Raw genomic sequence first — 18,341 nt, forward strand, 5'->3', positions numbered from 1 at the left:
AAATTATATATATATATATATATATATATATATATATATATATATATATATATATATATATATATATATATATATATATATATATATATATTAGTATTGGTATTTGTGTTTTATTTAAATATTAGGGCAACAAATTATTTGCAGGGGTTGTTTCAAAAGAATGTTGCATTTCCCGTATGACCTGTTGTGGCTGTTGTGATTAATTATTATTTTTTATAAGGAAAACAAGCATTGTTTACTTATTCTTTGCCTATTATGTTAAATAGTCTGTACCTATTTATGGTGCTTAATTAAGAATCCACAGCTCCTTACATGTACTGAAACTTTATTAGGCAATCAAAAAGTCTTAATTGTCAAGTGAAATGTCAGGCAGGGCTGTCTGTGTCTGTGATTGGCTGTAGTGAGGTTGTGGGTGAGTATGGTGGACTGTGTTTGCAGTTGTCCCTAACAGCAGCAGCCCAAACACCTGTGTTTGCTTTAGCGCTCACTCCCCCAATCTCCTCTTTTCAGGTCACATGATCACAGATGCACCAGACTCCATGGGAATACAAAAGCAGGGGCTTTTAGCGCCGTTAATCATTAATGTCAGGCTTCCTTGTGCCCCTCTCTCTTGACGTTGCAGATGTGAATGTTATCTTGCTCATGCATCCAGGTCAGACGTGACTGTGGGCTGCGACAGGTGAACCTGTTTCATGGAAGGCTGTTGCCAATTGATGAAGGGTCATGACATGATGATGAAGATCATTCACATCTAAAAAGAAAAGCACACTCAACATGATTATAATAATGAAAGTAATGCAAGTATTATGAGTCATATATTATATTATATTATAATAATCATATATTAGAATAATCATTTAAGGTGAGCAAATCTACATATTCCACTAAAGCAGTGCTGTGGTCTCATTTGACAGGATGACAGTGAACATGAGAGCTACAGTCTATGAGAGGTTCATGCAGCCCAGGGTCATTCAAAATATGCACCTCAGCCTACAATTTTGAAAAACCTGAAATGCAGTTGAAACCAGAAGTTTACATACACTAAAAAAGGAACATAACAAATTTAAAAAAATGTTTGATGTATGGTAAATCATACTAAATGTTTACTATTTTAGGTCTGTTAGGATTACTTAAATGATTTGCATTTGCTTAATGCCAGAATACTGCGATTTTGTTTTATTAATTTTTTTTTTGAGAATTTTTTATTAATTTCTAGACAGTCAAAAGTTTGTCCTTGGTATTTTTTTAGCTTTGCTTTTAAACTGAATAACTTTGGTCAAATGTTTTGGGTATTCTTCCACAAGCTTCTCACAAAAGTTTGCAGGAATTTTGGCTCATTTCTCCTGACAGAATTGGTGTAACTGGGTCAGATTTGTGTTTTGCTCACACAAGCTTTTTCAACTCTGCCCATAAATTTTCTATAGGATTGAGATCAGAACTTTGTGCTGGCCACTCCAAAACAGTCACTCTGTTGTCCTTAACGCACATTTTAACTAATTTGGCTGTGTGCTTAGTGTCATGATTTGTTTGAAAGACCCATTTGTGGCAAAGATTCAATTTCCTGGCTGATGTCTTGATGTTGCTTCAGTATTTCTACATAATGTTCTTTCTTCATGATGCCATCTATGCTGTTAAGTAGACCAGTCCCTCCTGCAGCAAAACAGCCCCACAACATGATGCTGCCACCCCCATACTTCACAGTTGGGATGGTGTTCCTAGGCTTGTATGCTTTCCCTTTTGTCCTCCAAACGTAACACTGGTCATTATGGCCAAACAGTTCAATCTTAGTTCCATCAGACCACAAGACATTTCTCCAAAGATTATTATTTTTCCTAGTTTAATTTAGTAAATTATAATCTGGCTTTTTTTGTTGATTCTGGCTTGTTGATTTTCCATGTTGTCACACAAGGAAGCAGTGTGTTTGAGGTTTTCCTCCAATTAACTCAAATGTTGTCAATTAGCCAATCAGAAACTTACAAAACCTTGACACCATCATCTGAGCATTTTCAGAGGCATAATAATCTTGTATGTAAACTTTTTTTTGAGACTTTCAAGAAAAGGTATAACAATTTCTCCAAAAATATCTCTCTCATTATTCTGCTATTAAGCATAACAGAAACAAATTTGATAATCCTCACTTGCCTAAAAAGAAAAAGTTTACTCACATTAACATCATGTTTTTAAAAAGTTATGCGCCTTTTTATACAGTGTATGTAAACTTTTGGTTTCAACTGTACGTTTCTTTGGGTATGATGGATGATGGATCCACATTATGAATCTGAGATACATTACTAAGCTACATTGTTTTGTATGTTTCAGAAAATAATAATAATTCCTGACATTTAGATAATGCTTTTTTGGACACTCAAAGCGATTTACACATTGGGGGAATCTCCTCATCCTCCACCAGTGTACAGCATCCACCTGGATGACGTGATGGCAGCCATATGTGCCAGACCGCACAACACAGAGTGCGGAGTGATAAAGCCCATTAAGATATGGGGATGGTTGTATAGAGGTTAAACCCCTACTCTTTTTTGAAGGACATCCTGGGTTTTTAATGACCACAAATAGTCAGGACCTCGGTTTAATGTCTCCAAAAGAGGGCACTCACTGAGCAGTATAAAGTCCCCATTAATATACTGGGGCATTAGGACCCACACAAAGTGCAGGTTGAGCACCCCCTGCTGGTCTCACTAACACCACTTCCTGCAGCAACCTAACCTTCCCATGTGGTCTCTCATCCAGATATTGACCAGGCTTAGCCCTGCTAAGCATCAGTGTGCAAACGTGAGAGATGCAGAGAGCAAGCTGCCAGCTAATATATATGTTTTTGTACACAAGATGAGAATGTGGTGCTTGCCGTACAGATCACCTAGACCATTGAAACACTGACCTAAACCAAATCAATGGTGTTTTCAGAAGTAAAAAGAGAGAAAATTGCTCTGCGACAACATAATATTATTTTGATTTTACAATGCTATCATTCTTTTATGCCTTACATGCCATAATATTAATTTTACTTTAGAATTGTATGTTTTAGTATGTTTTTGTGGTTTTACAAAAATGTAGCACTTTCAGACTGTTGCGTTTGTGCTAGCCTGGACCACATCCATCTTTGAGGAATTAAGCTGACTGAGCCACAACCCTGAACTGAAAAGATGCTGAGATTACATTGAATGTACTTTTGCCTGAACTTGTCATTGGTTGTTCCAAAGACCCCAAATACCCAGCATAAAATTACCTCCACTCTGAACAATAAAGTTTCGAAGTGGAGGATTTTGCAGCAATGCCATCCAAAAATGATCGTGGGCTCCTTAAAGAACCTTACAACGAATGATTATTTCAAGCATAAAGACCATGTCATATTCTGATCACATTTGTACAGTAAGAAATTTTATGTAAGATCTTTTTGTTATAAATTATCACTGATAAACATTGTATTATTTATAACATAAATAATACATGACAATTTTTCAAATTTATGTTATTGACATATTCTTTTTAAATGACAACTTATTTACATAATAGAATAATTTTTTATAAGTTGTTTACATTTGAAGACTTTTTAATTATAAAAACAAATCTTACACGCATAGTGTTTGCTATGGAATGCAAAAACTTTGAAGCTCAATATCTCAAAATTATTCAGAACGCAGATAGAACCTTATAATTCCAAGGTGACTATATATATATATATATATATATATATATATATATATATATATATATATATATATATATATATATATATATATATAAGTGAAAAAAAGTGGGTAAACTCATTGTAACTTAAATTGTTGACTCAACTTACTTTTTAAAAATCATGCACAGCTAATTTACTTAATCATTTTAAGACAACGCATTTATTGACTTTTTAAGTAAACCCAACTAATCACTTTTTACAGTATACAAATAGAGCTTTTGTTAAATTCACAATCCCGAAAGATGACTGAACCAACAAAGTTCAGACATCCGCCAGATTTACACCACACGCTGTTTGTTTGTTCATCCTGGACACTAACGATAAGAGGCTGGAACATGAGTTCACCACAGAAATCACTAGTTAACCAGACCGTGTGGCCCCTCGGCCCTCCTACACACAGACATGTATTACCACACTCTGCTGTCACACAAATAAAAAGCGGATTATAAAGAGGCATATTTCCTGAGCCCGGGCCAATGGGGAAATAAATAGTTCATTTGTTGAGTCAGAGCAGGCGCTAACCGTTGTGCGCCTTAAACAAAGGTGCCTGTTTACCAGCCACAGGTAGAAGATGGATTGCTGGTTAAACATTGCTGGCATACCTGGCCGGTGCCATGAGTCGGTCAATGAAACCTACTGAGAGGACATTGTATGGCCGAGTCACTCTTATCTATACTCTTTCAGACCAGACCTGTGAGTGAGAGCGAAAGCAGCATTTCTAAAGAGATTCTTCACAATGATTTTTTTGTTTTTGTTTTTTGCTATTATATTTTGGAATGTATTAAACTGAGAATCTTATTTGTTTTATTTTGTTTTAGAGTTTATTTGAAAATTTTGTTATTTTAGTGTCACTTAAATTAATATTAGTTTTTAAAATCAATATTTGTACATTTTTTATTATGTTTTGTTTATTTGTTTATTTTTTGTTTTAGTTATTATACTATAAAAATAATGGTCACACCTTACAAGGATTATTAGTTCATGTAAATTAATGCATTTACTAAGATGAACAAACAATGAACAATACATTTACTACTGTATTTGTTCATGTTAGTTAACGTTAGTTAATGAAAATGCAGTAGTTCATTATTAGTTCGTTAACTCATGATGCATTAACTAATGTTAACAAGCATTGACTTGAATGTTAATATTCCATTAGTAAATGTTCAATTATGATTAATAAATGCTGTACATGTGTTGTTCATGATTAGTTCATGTTAGTAAGTGCATCAACTAATGAACCTTGTAAAGTGTCACCAAAATAATGGTAACACTTTATAATAACTACACACTATAAATCATTTATAAAGCATTAACAAATAGTGAACTTCTTATATGTTAAGCATTAACTCTACATTAATAAGCGTTAGTAAGCAGTTTATAACTGCAGCTACAAATGCTCTATTCTTGACTTAAAAGCACCTATATAATGTGTTTAATAATAGTAGTTTTATACTTAGTTAATGATTTATTTTTCATTACTAAATTAAGTATCACATTATTGACACATTATTGACAAATAAAGGCTCAGTTAAATTCTAAACAGGAAAAACAACACAATCTCACGGCAATTCGTAACTTTTTCATTTAGTGGCTAATTCGTATGAATTAGTACGATCTAATTCGTACAATTTAGTACGATTTACTTATCCCCCAATGACGGTTGGGGTTAGGGGTGGGGTTAGGTGCCACGCTTCCTTTTTAAAATCGTATCATTTTGTACGACTGAAATCGTACGAATTCGTACGAATTAGCCACTAAACTGCCAAAACGTAATATACTTACGTTTTCTCGTGAGATCAGGCTGGGAAAATGACATTATTCATTCCTATTCATTTAAAGATACACAAATGAAACTACTTCAAATGAAAAATAAATCTTTGCAAGCTTATATAAAATGAAATCACTATAGAGTTTAAACATTGCATCTTATTTTATTAATTAATTATTATATTGTTGTTGTTTTATCCAGTTGAATGTCATATTTTGACACTCTAGTTATTTGGCAATGTTTAAACTTTACAGTAATTTTACTTTTTAGAAAGATTGCACAGATTATCGTTCATTTCATTCTGAGCCTTTATTTGTCATTTATAAGGGATTTATAAAGCATGAATAGTCCTCACTTTAGATTAGGTCACAAAACTGCATGAAGTTGAGTTAATAAAGCATTTATTAACATTAGTTAACTATTAGTATATGCCTGAATAATAAGAATTATAAATGTTGATTTCAATATTTTATTATTCATTTACTAACTTATTCTGAATGATCCTAAAAACCCTCAACTACTCTTAAATACAAACGGTTTGTAAATAATTTGATACTTAATTTAGTAATGAAAAATAAATCATTAACTAAGTATGAAAATACTATCATTAAACACATTATATAGGTGCTTATAAGTCAAGAATAGAGCATTTGTAGCTGCAGTTATAAACTGCTTACTAACTCTTATTAATGTAGAGTTAATGCCTAACAAATAATGAGTTCACTATTTGTTAATGCTTAATAAATTATTTATAGTGTGTAGTTATTACAAAGGGTTACCGATATTTTTATTAGTTTTGAAGTAAAATATTGTCTGGAATACTGTTGCAAATTATGGTACTTCAAAATCAACTACCACTACTTTTACTGTTATATTACTTAAATGTTTGTATTTTATAATTACATATTGTTTCTAAGTGTCACAGTGGTGCAGAGGGTAGCATGATCACCTCACAGCAAGTAGGCCGCTGGTTTAAGCCTCTGCTGGGTCAGTTGGCATTTCTGTGTGGAGTTTGCATGTTCTCCCCATGTACGTGTGAATTTCCCCCACAAGTCCAAAGACATGCGATAAAGAGTTATAGGGTAAGCTAAATTGTTTGTAGTGTATGTGTCTGAATGAGTGTGTATGGGTGTTTCTCATTGATGGGTTGCAGCTGGAAGGGCAGCCGCTGCGTAAAACATATGCTGGATAAGTTGGCGGTTTAAAAAGAATGATGATGCTGTTGCAAATTATGGTACTTGACAATCAACTGTCACTACTTTTATTGTTATATTACATCATTGTTTATACTTTATTTATTACATATTGTTTTTAACTACTATTAAGTCAATAAAAGTAACTTTGTTAAACTTGTTGAATTTTCAACTTCAAATATTGACAAAGCAGAGATAAAGGTCCAATTATGCAATTCATCAATTGTAAATAAATTGAAAACACCTTTGAAGATTTTTTACAGTGTATGTTTTGGTTGTTTTTGTAAGCTAAAACCAAACTCAAAACTAACTGGTTTATTCAAACGATTGCATCAAAACTTTTTAAAATCTTCTTTTAGTGTGAAACCTGACATTCAATGCTGCACATAGATTCTTGATGAAATCAAAGATTTTTTTCTAGATTTAACAAAATATTAAATATAACCAGCTCCTTTCATATTTTTTTCACTATTTTTAATACAAAATGTCTATATAAATGTATTACTCATATCATTCCTGGCTCATAGTCCATCAGTTAATGCATGACCAAAACATTGTATCACTTTAACTAGTGTTTTAGCAAGTTTCATGCATATAAGCAAAAGCCCCTCAGCAGGGTGTGTTTTTATTCGTGTGTGTTCCCATTGCTGAATCCTTGGCATGTTCCGGTACTTGCTAATCACCTAGATTTTGTGTGTTTCATCTTATATGACTCAGTTGTTCGCAACCATTTCTGTGCTCTACAGATCTGCGTCATGTTTCAACACAGTAATTCTCAGCACCCATAAATTACACAGTGGTGGCAACTTAAAGAAGTGTTGAAAAGCCATGAACAGAGCTTTACTTTACTATCACTGAAGCATAAGGCTGCACCATCTTACACACAACCTGTTCACACACTCACACACACACACACACATACACACACACACACAAACGTGCATGTGTACATACACACACTTGCATATTTGCGTAAATATCAACATAAAAAACAAATGAATACATAAATTTGGGTTTCTTTAAAGTCACAATATGTTCAAATGCAGAAATAAGCTATTTTAACTAGTGACATTGACCTTGTCCTGTATCACCATTGCTAATGCATCACACAACCTCGATTTCTGCTTTGGCTTTATAGAAAACTGGAAAACACCAAAGACTGCTTAATATGTTTTGTGTTTTATTAGATTGCACAGTGCAGCATTTTAACATAAGCCTAAAACTTTATTTAGATAAAACAACGTTGCTGACCTGACAAGCAGGAAGCAGTTGACTGTCGCATAATTAAAGTTCTCATCAGCAATTGTTTCAGCGTAATCATTCAGCCTGTTTCCTACTAATACGTTTTTATTCATGACCATGAGTTCTGCTCCTTAGGATCTAATGAAGACCACAACTCCAATTTTACACACAGTCATGCCATCATAAAACTATCCCTTTGTTGTTTGTTGTAAATATGTGGCCTTTAACAGGGACAGTTACATTCTGTGCCCTCACATTTTGTGATCAATCAGTGAAAATTCTTTATAAAATCCAACTGCATGAAGTGTATTAGCTATGCATTAATGTATTAGCATTAGCCTCTAAGTCAAAAGAGCAATATCAGCTCTTCTTATATTCAGATAGCTGGCTATTATATCCAAGTTTTCTTTCTGATGTGCCCATGAACCCAATATTTAGCTGGCTATTATATCCAAGTTTTCTTTCTGATGTGCCCATGAACCCAATATTTATCAGAAATAGACCAACCGTAACATTTTAAATTACTTTTGTGAGAGGCCCTTTTAAGACAAAACCAAACCCATGTGTTTCACAAAAAGCTCATCATCTTTCAGTTAATGCATGACCAAAATACTATATCATTCTGATGTTTTTTTTACAATAGACATAACCACAAAACAAATATGGCTTAGTATATAAAGTAGGTCTGTAAAATATATTGCTTCAGTATCGATGTTGCACTGTGTGCATCTGCAATCGTCACATCACAGGATGTACTGTATGTTGAGATGGGAATTATAGTTGACCTGGAGTGCATTTTTGAAAACCTCTGATAGCCAACCAAGGTCACAAGTTGTGTCGTTAGAAACACAGTTCGTTGATTTGGTGTTTTTTTCAAATTCGTTGTTCCAACGAACATTCGCAAACTGCGTTGCAAACTTCTTTGCTTGCAACTACACCTCTGGAGCTGTAGTTAGAAACATAGTTCCTGGCTGTGTTCAATTCCCAGTTATCCCTCTATGCCCTATACATTTAGAACATTCTAACCTTTAAACTTGGAATTATTTTTTTAAAAGTCATCTCTTTTCGGTGTAATTTGCTTTCAAAGTATTTTTACAGTTTAGTTTTAGCGATTTTCATGTTTACAATTGTGCTCCCTTCACAATGCACTTTGAAAACATTGATGCCATTTGGAACACAGTCGTGGCTCATGGCGAAAGCTGGGTGAACTATTATTTAAAAGCGGAATTTATGTTACAGCTCCAAAGCTTGAAAACAAAAAAACATAGCATACATAAATTTTCTTTTAATTTATAATAGGTTATTTATTAAGCATCTGTACTGTATATGACATGGTTCTGTTGGTTAGCACATTTCTGCAGTGGTGTCAAATTGTAAAAGTAGACTTTTTAAAAAAATAAAAGAAAATAAACAATATCCTACTTAGTAATAATAATAATAATCATCATCATCATCATCATCATAATCATCATTAATATTATTAATATTATTATTAAAGTATGATTTTTTTCATTTTCTAATAAATAATACATTTCATTTCTTAATAAATAGCCTCATTATTTATTTATATGATATATATATATATATAAATATATATATATATATATATATATATATATATATATATATATATATATATATATATATATATATATATATATATATATATATGATATTAGAATCCATGTTAGCTTAGTTTTAGAATAGAGTATGTAATGTTCTAAATAATATTTGTATTTCAATTAATATGGAAACGAGTGCATGTTTTTACCAAAACTTATGGGGTAGTTTAATTATAGGGTTCCTCTCTAAAGAAGTTACCACCTCGTTTAGAGCATCATTATGGTCGTTTTACTTTATAACTAACGCGGTTCAAACGATGGATCTGCGACAGAGAAACTACGGGTTTTGGGAAACACTTGTCACTACATTTTTTTTTCCATACGAGGCATTGTACTATGATTTCAGCCACGAATCACATCGTTGTTTGGGAAACACACTCCAGGACAGGACAGGATTTGCATGTTTTGAGTCCTGCGGCTGTGTGAACATTTCAAGAGAGTTTAAAGCACAAATTGTAATGTGTGCAACTCTAACAAAGATTAATTTTATTTTATTTTTGTATACAATGAATGCCTTGGAGTGCTATTTAAATTTGATTATTCAATTTCTGTACTTGAATACTGTTTGACTCCAAAAGCACAAAGGACTGTTTATTTCACTTATCTTTGGTCTGTTATATTTATGTTTTAATTATCTTATTGGATAACACTTTAGTTTAGGTAACAATTCATGCTATCTAATTACCTGCCTATTATTAAGATATTAACGGTTAGTTATAAAGTATGATCTTATTCTGTCTCCCTTATCCTACCCTAAACCCATCTTCTACCTCAATAATTAATATTTAACAGCTAATTAGTAGTTTATTAAGCTAGTAGTGTTATTTAATGGTTTATAATACCTTGAATTGTGAACCAAACTAAAGTGTAACCATTTATTGTATATTTTTCGCATGATTTACTCTCTTTTAAAATCACCCCAATAAATATATCATGATGAATTCTTTCAAACAGAGCTATTCAATTGTTGTGGTGAAATTGTATTCATATAAAAATTATCACAATAAAATCATTTTTCAGATTAAACGAAAAACATTGATTAGTTGATCATTTTAACTGTTAGTTTAGATTAAAAATAGGGTAATAAGGTTAGTTAACATGAACTGACAATAAACAATTCTTTCAAAGTATTTACCAATTAGTTCATTTCATTACATCTTAATTGAATCTCATGGTAACATTAATACACACTTAACTAAAACCAGTGGCAAGTTGTTTTATTGTGCTGTTAAATATATATATATATATATATATATATATATATATATATATATATATATATATATATATATATATATATATATATATATATTGATAATTGCTTGTTTAAGCACCAGCATTAACAAATGAGATCTTATTGTTATCCAACAGAGTAGCCACTGCATTTTTTAACTTCTCATGAATTTTTTTTTTTTTTTTTTTTTGCCAACGCACACTTGTGAATCACATTGGAGATCAACTGTATCACCAGTTTAAAGCCCACATCAGAGACCTTATACTCTACAAGATAAGGCATTGTCCTTAAAGCATAATCTCGACCCCCATTTTTTCTTGTCTTCCCCTTTAAACGAGAGCACATGTAGAGGTGAAGCCTGGCCACACTCATACATGCACAGATATATGCATGCCTGCTCCCCGATTTGTGAAAAAAACTGTGCAAAAGTATCTAAATGAGCATACAGTACAACATACAATGAGAATTAAACACATGGGGCAGCTGGACTCTTATCTGAACGAAACTCAGCAACAAAGGAGCCCTAAGACTAAGAAGCTTGATGCATGGGAAAGCTATGGGCCAGCTATTGTGACTGCCCTTCTGCTGAGCAAATAGTCCAAACTGTTCATTCCCCGTCTTCCATTCTCTCGCCGGCACATTGTTTGTGTCCTTGCATTTCATTCGGCAAGGAAGATTGCTCTCAGGCCCAGTGAGCAAACAGTCCAGAAAAGAGCCGGCTATCTTCTGCTGTTCCCAGGAGAACTAGCATTTTGATTTGGGCTCCAAGCTGTCAGAGGATTGGAGAGTTGATGTCAGGGTGCCTGAATTAATTGCTTTAAGCCGAGGAGGGGGTGACTACGTTTATCGCCAACTGTTCAGTAAGATGTTTCCTAGCAATTATGCCCTCTACTTCGGCCGCGAGCCTCTCAGTGGGCAGCTTTTATATTTTAGAAACATGCCACATGACTTTGAAAAGCACAGAGCTATATTGGGGGGGAGAGGGGATGATTGGTGAAATGCCATATTGGAATTGAGATTCAGCTGAAAGCGATGCTGGTGGAAATTTCAAATCACACAACTGTTCAGTTACCATTTTCATTTATGGGTCAAGCTCAATTTGGAAAGTGAAATTTTGAGGAATCTGTGGCAATTTTTACAAGCCATAAGAACTATTTAAATGTCAAATGTGACATGTAATGTAGCAGTAGCAGTTTCTTCAAGCACCGTTTACATCTGAAATTAATTGTAAACATATTGTTGTTCTTGTCCGTTACCATCAAAGGGCACTGCACATGCTAAATAATTCAACTGTTCCCATTTTCCTTCAACTTCAATGTAGAGAGAATTTGCATTGTGAAGGCAATATGTTTATTCACCTATCCCAATAAAGCACGTGCATTTGTCTAGATTATGAATTACTCATATATGTCCTACTGCTTATATTTATCATTACAAGGCACCATCCAACAATGCTTTGTTTTGCATGTAAAAATGGCCCTGTGGATGATTTGCATTGGTATAGGTTTGGTTTGCATTGGTTTTAAAACGGTCTATGGGAAGAGTGACCTCAACGATGGGTTGAGCCCTTTAAACTTGCTAATACACAGTTATGGTAACAGTTGCTGCTGCATTGTGAAAATATCAAATAAATAAAAACGCTTACTGCCTGAATTTTATTTAGTTCATCAAAATAATAAAATGAACTATTCTAGTCATATTATCTTGCATCAGTCAAACTGAATAAAATATTAACCTAATCTTAGCATAATAAACAATAGATGAAAATTGTTTAACTGATTAAAATAAGCTACTGATCCATAAAACATTTGTCTTGACTTTTAGTAGTGTCATTTTTAGTGTAGTAATAGCCTACCCAAAAAAAGCTTTGAAAAAAAATTTTTAAAAACAGAGAAACAAAATTTCCTTACTCTTTCCTCTTCTTTTGGTAACAATATTAAAGTGCAATAACAGAGTTACAGAGTTAAAACAACATACATTTTCTCCATGGAATATTGATTTATATCAGGGGTCACCAATCTCTGTCCTAGAGGGCCGGTGTCCCTGCAGGGTTTAGCTCCAACTTGCCTCGACACACCTACCTGGATGTTTCCAGTATACCAAGTAACACCTTGATTCGCTTGTTCAGTTGTGTTTGATTAGGGTTGGAGCTAAAATCGGCAGGACACCGGCCCTCCAGGAGCAAGTTTGGTGACCGATTTATACAATAATATATACACATTTACCTTTAAATATCTGCTATTAGTCCAAAGCTTTTCAATAGTATGTGCACATTAAGCTTCATCTCTGTGGGGTATTTTTTAATGCTAAACAAAAAAATTGTTCATGATGCAGTACCAAACAAATTCCACCAGTCAGAATTTTATGAAAAAGCTTAGTGTGACAAGCAATTAAACATGGAACAGTATTAAATTGTAATACTTAATAAAATATACTTCATTAAAAAGGACCGTTTTTTTCAAGTTGACTTCATTTTTGTTTTTTGTTTTTTTGTGATTATTGTTGGGATTGTGATTCTTTCCTTCACTTAAACCATTAAATACACAGTCCTGTAAACTTGTTGAATTTTCAAATACCTGTTATTTGATGCATCATTAAAACTTCATAAAAATAAAGCTTTGCATCAAAGGTTCCACAAAGAATCTTTAAAATCTAAAGAACAATTACATTCCACATTCTTGTGCTTAGAAACAATTGGTTCTTTAAAGATTTAATTGTTGAAAGGTTATTTAAGGAATTATTGGTATGCTCATCAAGAGAATATAAGCAGTTCACAACTGTTTTTGCATTACTGTTAAACACTCTTCAGATGTAGGGCCTTGTTAACGTTTTCACTAATTGGTGCCGTTGTCATTGCTTCTGTAAATTGGAAAACAAAGACATGATTGGTGATAATAAATCAGCCTCAACAATGAGGGGAGCTCTTGATTTGACAGGAAATTGAATTAAACTGTCTGCGATGGCACTGTGAGCATGAGGATCGAGGTTAAACATGCTGTGTCAGGGGACCACTACTGCTCGAACATAGCAGAGGGCTTTTTAACAGGCAACAGCCACACATTAATCTCTTTGTGATAAATGCATTTATACTGGATTAAACTGAAGATTGCCTTTAGTTTGAGAAAGGGTTGGTGAATTATTTGGCTCTGAGTTGGGGGATTTACTTTAAGTGCTCTTGCTGTGGAGTCTCTGGGGAAACTGTGGGTAGAGATCCTGGAAATATGTTTACTAGCAGGTTAAATTTGCCCATGGCAATCAACAGCAGCAAGAAATACTTGATCTAATAATAGAGCATCATCTGGTATTTACTCTTCCATCACATTGCTTTTGCTAACAGGCAAATGATTTGGATTTCACTGTGAATATTGTTTATAAACAAAAAGAGTCATCAGCATGAAACTCATAAATCCAGATGATTGTTGTGTGTGTGTGTGTGTGTGTGTGTGTGTGTGTGTGTGTGTGTGTGTGTGTGTGTGTGTGTGTGTGTGTGTGTGTGTGTGTGTGTGTGTGTGTGTGTGTGTGCGTGCTTTCTCTATGAAACTTGAAGAAAAATCTTCTCATGAATGCTTCATGAGCTTGTCCATCACCCTCTAAACTACAAGCTCTTCAATGCAGAAATAAAAATATATGCAGAAATCACCTTTGTGACATACTCCTCTCACGTACAATAAATTGGACAAGCTCTTTCTTGGAATAACCTATCGCCTTTACCATTTCGGCATCAGGAACACATGCAGGACACAATCTGATTCGCTTTTGTTATGCAGGGAATCACGCTGGGGCATCTGGGCTTGTTTGCCTTTGCTGAGAAATGGAGATTGGTTTGGAGGTCTGAATGAATTCCTGGCGTCTGTGTTTATTGCTTTCATTAAGATTTAATGAGTCAAGTGTCCTTCCCGTTGACTTCGATTTTACCCACAGAGTTTGACCACAGGAAATGTTGGGCAAGTCGGAACTATTGGCATCTGTACCGTGTATACATGTACGTCAATGCACTTGCAATGATAAAGCTGACGTTAACAACTGAGAGTCCTTTGATGTAATTTCTTATGTAATATCCTGACTATTTCAGCCTGAAACTGAAGTATCCAGGTAATATTATCTCTAAAGGATGCTGATGTTTAAGCAGTGAATTAGATGATTGGCGTGTTGAAAGGGCTTGTGCTTTTGCACAGCAAGAATTTCACACTAAGATGTTGGATGAGTGTGAACACAGCCCTGACCCATCACACTCTTGCACTATTTCCGCTGCATTTGACCAGATCAAACCACAAACCATTTAATAGCTGCTGCAGTATATTGACAATCATACTTTCTTTTAAAGCTGAGAAGGAATAGACTCATATGTATTATCTTAAGAGCAGGGTTAAAGACATCATGAGTAAAATATATATTTATATGTATATAAATATGTCAATATTAAAGTAAATATCCAGTGCTCAGCACAATACACCACATTTTGAAAATGAATATTTTTATATTTCTCAGTGAATATAAGCAATGTTTTTTGGTGCATTTAAACAAAACAGATTTGTTAAACAGATATATTTATCAAAATAATATCTCAGTCACCAAACATTACACAGAAAACACAATTAAATTCAAGCAAAATATTGCAAAAGAAATAAAAATAAATATGACAACTTAAAACATTTCAACCTATTTTTTCTATTATTTTGCTTCTCTCGATTTTTCCTCTTTTCAAAATTTGTATTTAATATTTTCTAAAACATATTTACTAAAGTAAACTAAAACTTATTTTTTGGACCGTTATTATAAGTTATTTTGTTAAATAAACTCCAGATTTGGCTTCAGTACTGACTAATCTAATGTATATGCACAAATATAATATTGTATAGCTTCCTATTAAAAATATGAATTTAAAAGAATATTTGTGAGGGGTAAGTGCTAAGCACTGTATATATGATTGTAATTCATGTTCAGTGCCACTACTTATGCTATTAAAAAGCTGTTCAAGAAATGCTTATGTGTTTTAATAAATCAGCATGTTGTATTCAAAATACCTTAAATATCACTTAGGGTTTCTATAGTATCCATTGCCTCACATTAAATGCAAACAATTAACTACAAAAGTAAGAAAACAGGCAATTCTCTAGACAAATATGGTGGATATTTTTTGCATGATTTAGACTTGATACTTTAGATTCAGTTCATATTTTGCTGTGTGAAATATAGTGGAGTATATCTTTTGAGAGCTGTCTGTTCGTCTTTATATTATGCAGATCATTACAATAATGTAATGTTATTTTACATTTAAATATACACTTTTATTTACAAAACTAACTAAGAATAGTACAACGTAATGTAAAGATTAAATAAAATATATATTATATATAAAATATCTCTTAAATCTAAATGACAAAACAACCTATTGCTTTTTCACATTTTTATTTCTTCAAATATACACAACAAGTTCAAGGTCATCTTTAGGCGATAAAATGTGTTCTGACATTGTCATAAAATGACCAATAGATAAATATGGAAGTATTCCAAAAACATTTAAACTAAACAAAACAAGCAAGAGTGAATGATTTAAACATTTTTTACAATTACAAATAATAATAATTTAATCCCAGCATACAACTATATTTTGATTTAAATAGTTAGTATAATTGTTATTGTTGTATGAACTTTTTTATCTGTTTTGGGGGAGAATATAATACTTTTACATGTAATCGCATTGCCCGGCGTTTAAAATGCCTTAAAGACTATTACAAAGACTAACCTAATCCTATTCGGCATATTGCAGTGAAACTGCCTTTCTAACTTTAGGGCGTAGATTAAGCGTCTGTGTTGTGCGTTAATATAGTGTGGGACATCAGCGGGATTAGGAGTATTTGGTCTTAAATCGGGGTAGTGTGAACGGTCCCTCCCCAGCAATGGGTTAAAGCGGCATTACAGCTTGTAAGATGGGTGTCCCGCAGATCTCCCGGGAGACCAGCTCCACTTGGGTGTTCCAGCACTGAGCACAGACCATTTAGATGACACGGAGGTGTTCTGATGCCATCTTCTCGTGCAATATTCAAAGTTGTTTTCGAATTTTTGTCTGTATAACAAAATACAACGAATGGTTTATTAATTAATGGTTGGTAAGATTGTTAGCAATTTAACATTACGAAAATAAATTAATATGAATTTAAATTACATTAATATAAGTTTACATAAATCAATTAATTGTTCGCTATTAGGCCTGCTTTAATTTTCTGTGCGATATTTAATAAAGTTTAGGTAATGCCCATTGCTCTTCTTGAGAAACTTTATACACTGAATAGGAATTTTGTGGATCATTTTTTACATTTTGGCTTTCATTTGCACTAATATGCAAATTGGACAAATCCAACGAAAAGTAATTAAACACGGTTAGTTAAGTGAAATAGAAAAAACGTAAAATACAGGGAATCTATGCAGCTGCTGCAACCAACAAAATTTTTTTTTTTAAATATAATTGATTTTCTTTTATGGTATTTATTATTTGTCTTATAATTTCCATATTGTTTGAGTTATAGGTAGGCTATGTCTTATTGCTATATGTCTAAATATTTTTAAGGTTTTATTTGAACGTACTAACGTAGGGTATAAAACGCATATAGCAAGATTTTCATTCCAGGCGTCCTGTCTTAATAAAACTGACTACTATTATTATTGTTGTTGTTGTTGTTTTTGTTATTATTATTATTATTATTATTATTATTATTATTATTATTATTATTATTATTATTATTATTAATGTTGTTGTTGTTATCATTATTATAAATTGTTATAAATGTTATTAATATTATTATTATATTGCTATTATTATTTTTAGTAGTGGTAGTTAGTATATTATTATTATTATTATTATTATTATTAATATTATTATTATTACTATTACTATTACTATTATTATTATTATTATTATTATTATTATTGTTATTATACTATCGCAGTACAGAATCAAAAACTGAGCAGCTATAGACCTGTTCTTTTTCTGTTTTCTTAACGTGAGATTGTAATAGTTGTTTTGTTTGCTGTCAAACCTGTGTTTAATTTTATGCTCATGTAGATGGCTACTGGTATTTGTGTCTCTGGAAAGACACCACAAATTTAAATGAAATTAAATCTTCGTTTTGGTTATCGAAAACACGTTAATATGTAGATCTTTTGGCTTTCGTTAAATGAAAACCTCGCATAGTATGGTCTCGTGGCTTACGCTTTTATCTCGACAAAAAGGTTCGTCCGATGAAAACCATAGCTATGAACCTGTGCTCTATTTGACGGGCACAGCGAAACCAGTGCATTTCTTCTTCAGTATCACTGGCATCAATCAGCTGAAAAAGCCATCTGACAGTCGGCTGAAAGAGCCCCTAACATCAACACTTGAGCTGCGTCTGTTCAAGCGTCAAATTATATTCCCGTGAAATCGAAGTTGCACGCAGAAACATTCTATTTGGAATCCTCTCTAAGCGAAACACAGAATGCATCGAAAACTTCACCATTAAATTAATTTAATCATAAAAATATGCGTACCTGATGCCCGTAGGACGGTATTCGTTGTCTCTCCCGCTGCCTTCTG

At 33.0% G+C, this 18,341-nt stretch overlaps 1 long non-coding RNA gene across 2 annotated transcripts; it reads right to left on the minus strand.

Moving 5' to 3' along the window:
* Nucleotides 1–313: 313 nt before the first annotated feature.
* Nucleotides 314–18,341, minus strand: linc.alien (linc RNA alien). Of its 2 annotated transcripts, none has more exons than NR_133015.1 (2): nt 18,296–18,341; nt 314–751 (listed from the first exon to the last, which is right to left on the minus strand). It is a non-coding gene; the product is annotated as a linc RNA alien (long non-coding RNA). The 2 variants fall into 2 exon arrangements; NR_133016.1 differs by lacking the exon at nt 314–751 and adding an exon at nt 16,164–16,835.

The sequence above is a fragment of the Danio rerio genome, chromosome 17 (assembly GCF_052040795.2).
Source record: "Danio rerio strain M-AB ecotype USA chromosome 17, GRCz13ab, whole genome shotgun sequence".
Classification (NCBI taxonomy): Eukaryota; Metazoa; Chordata; class Actinopteri; order Cypriniformes; family Danionidae; genus Danio; species Danio rerio.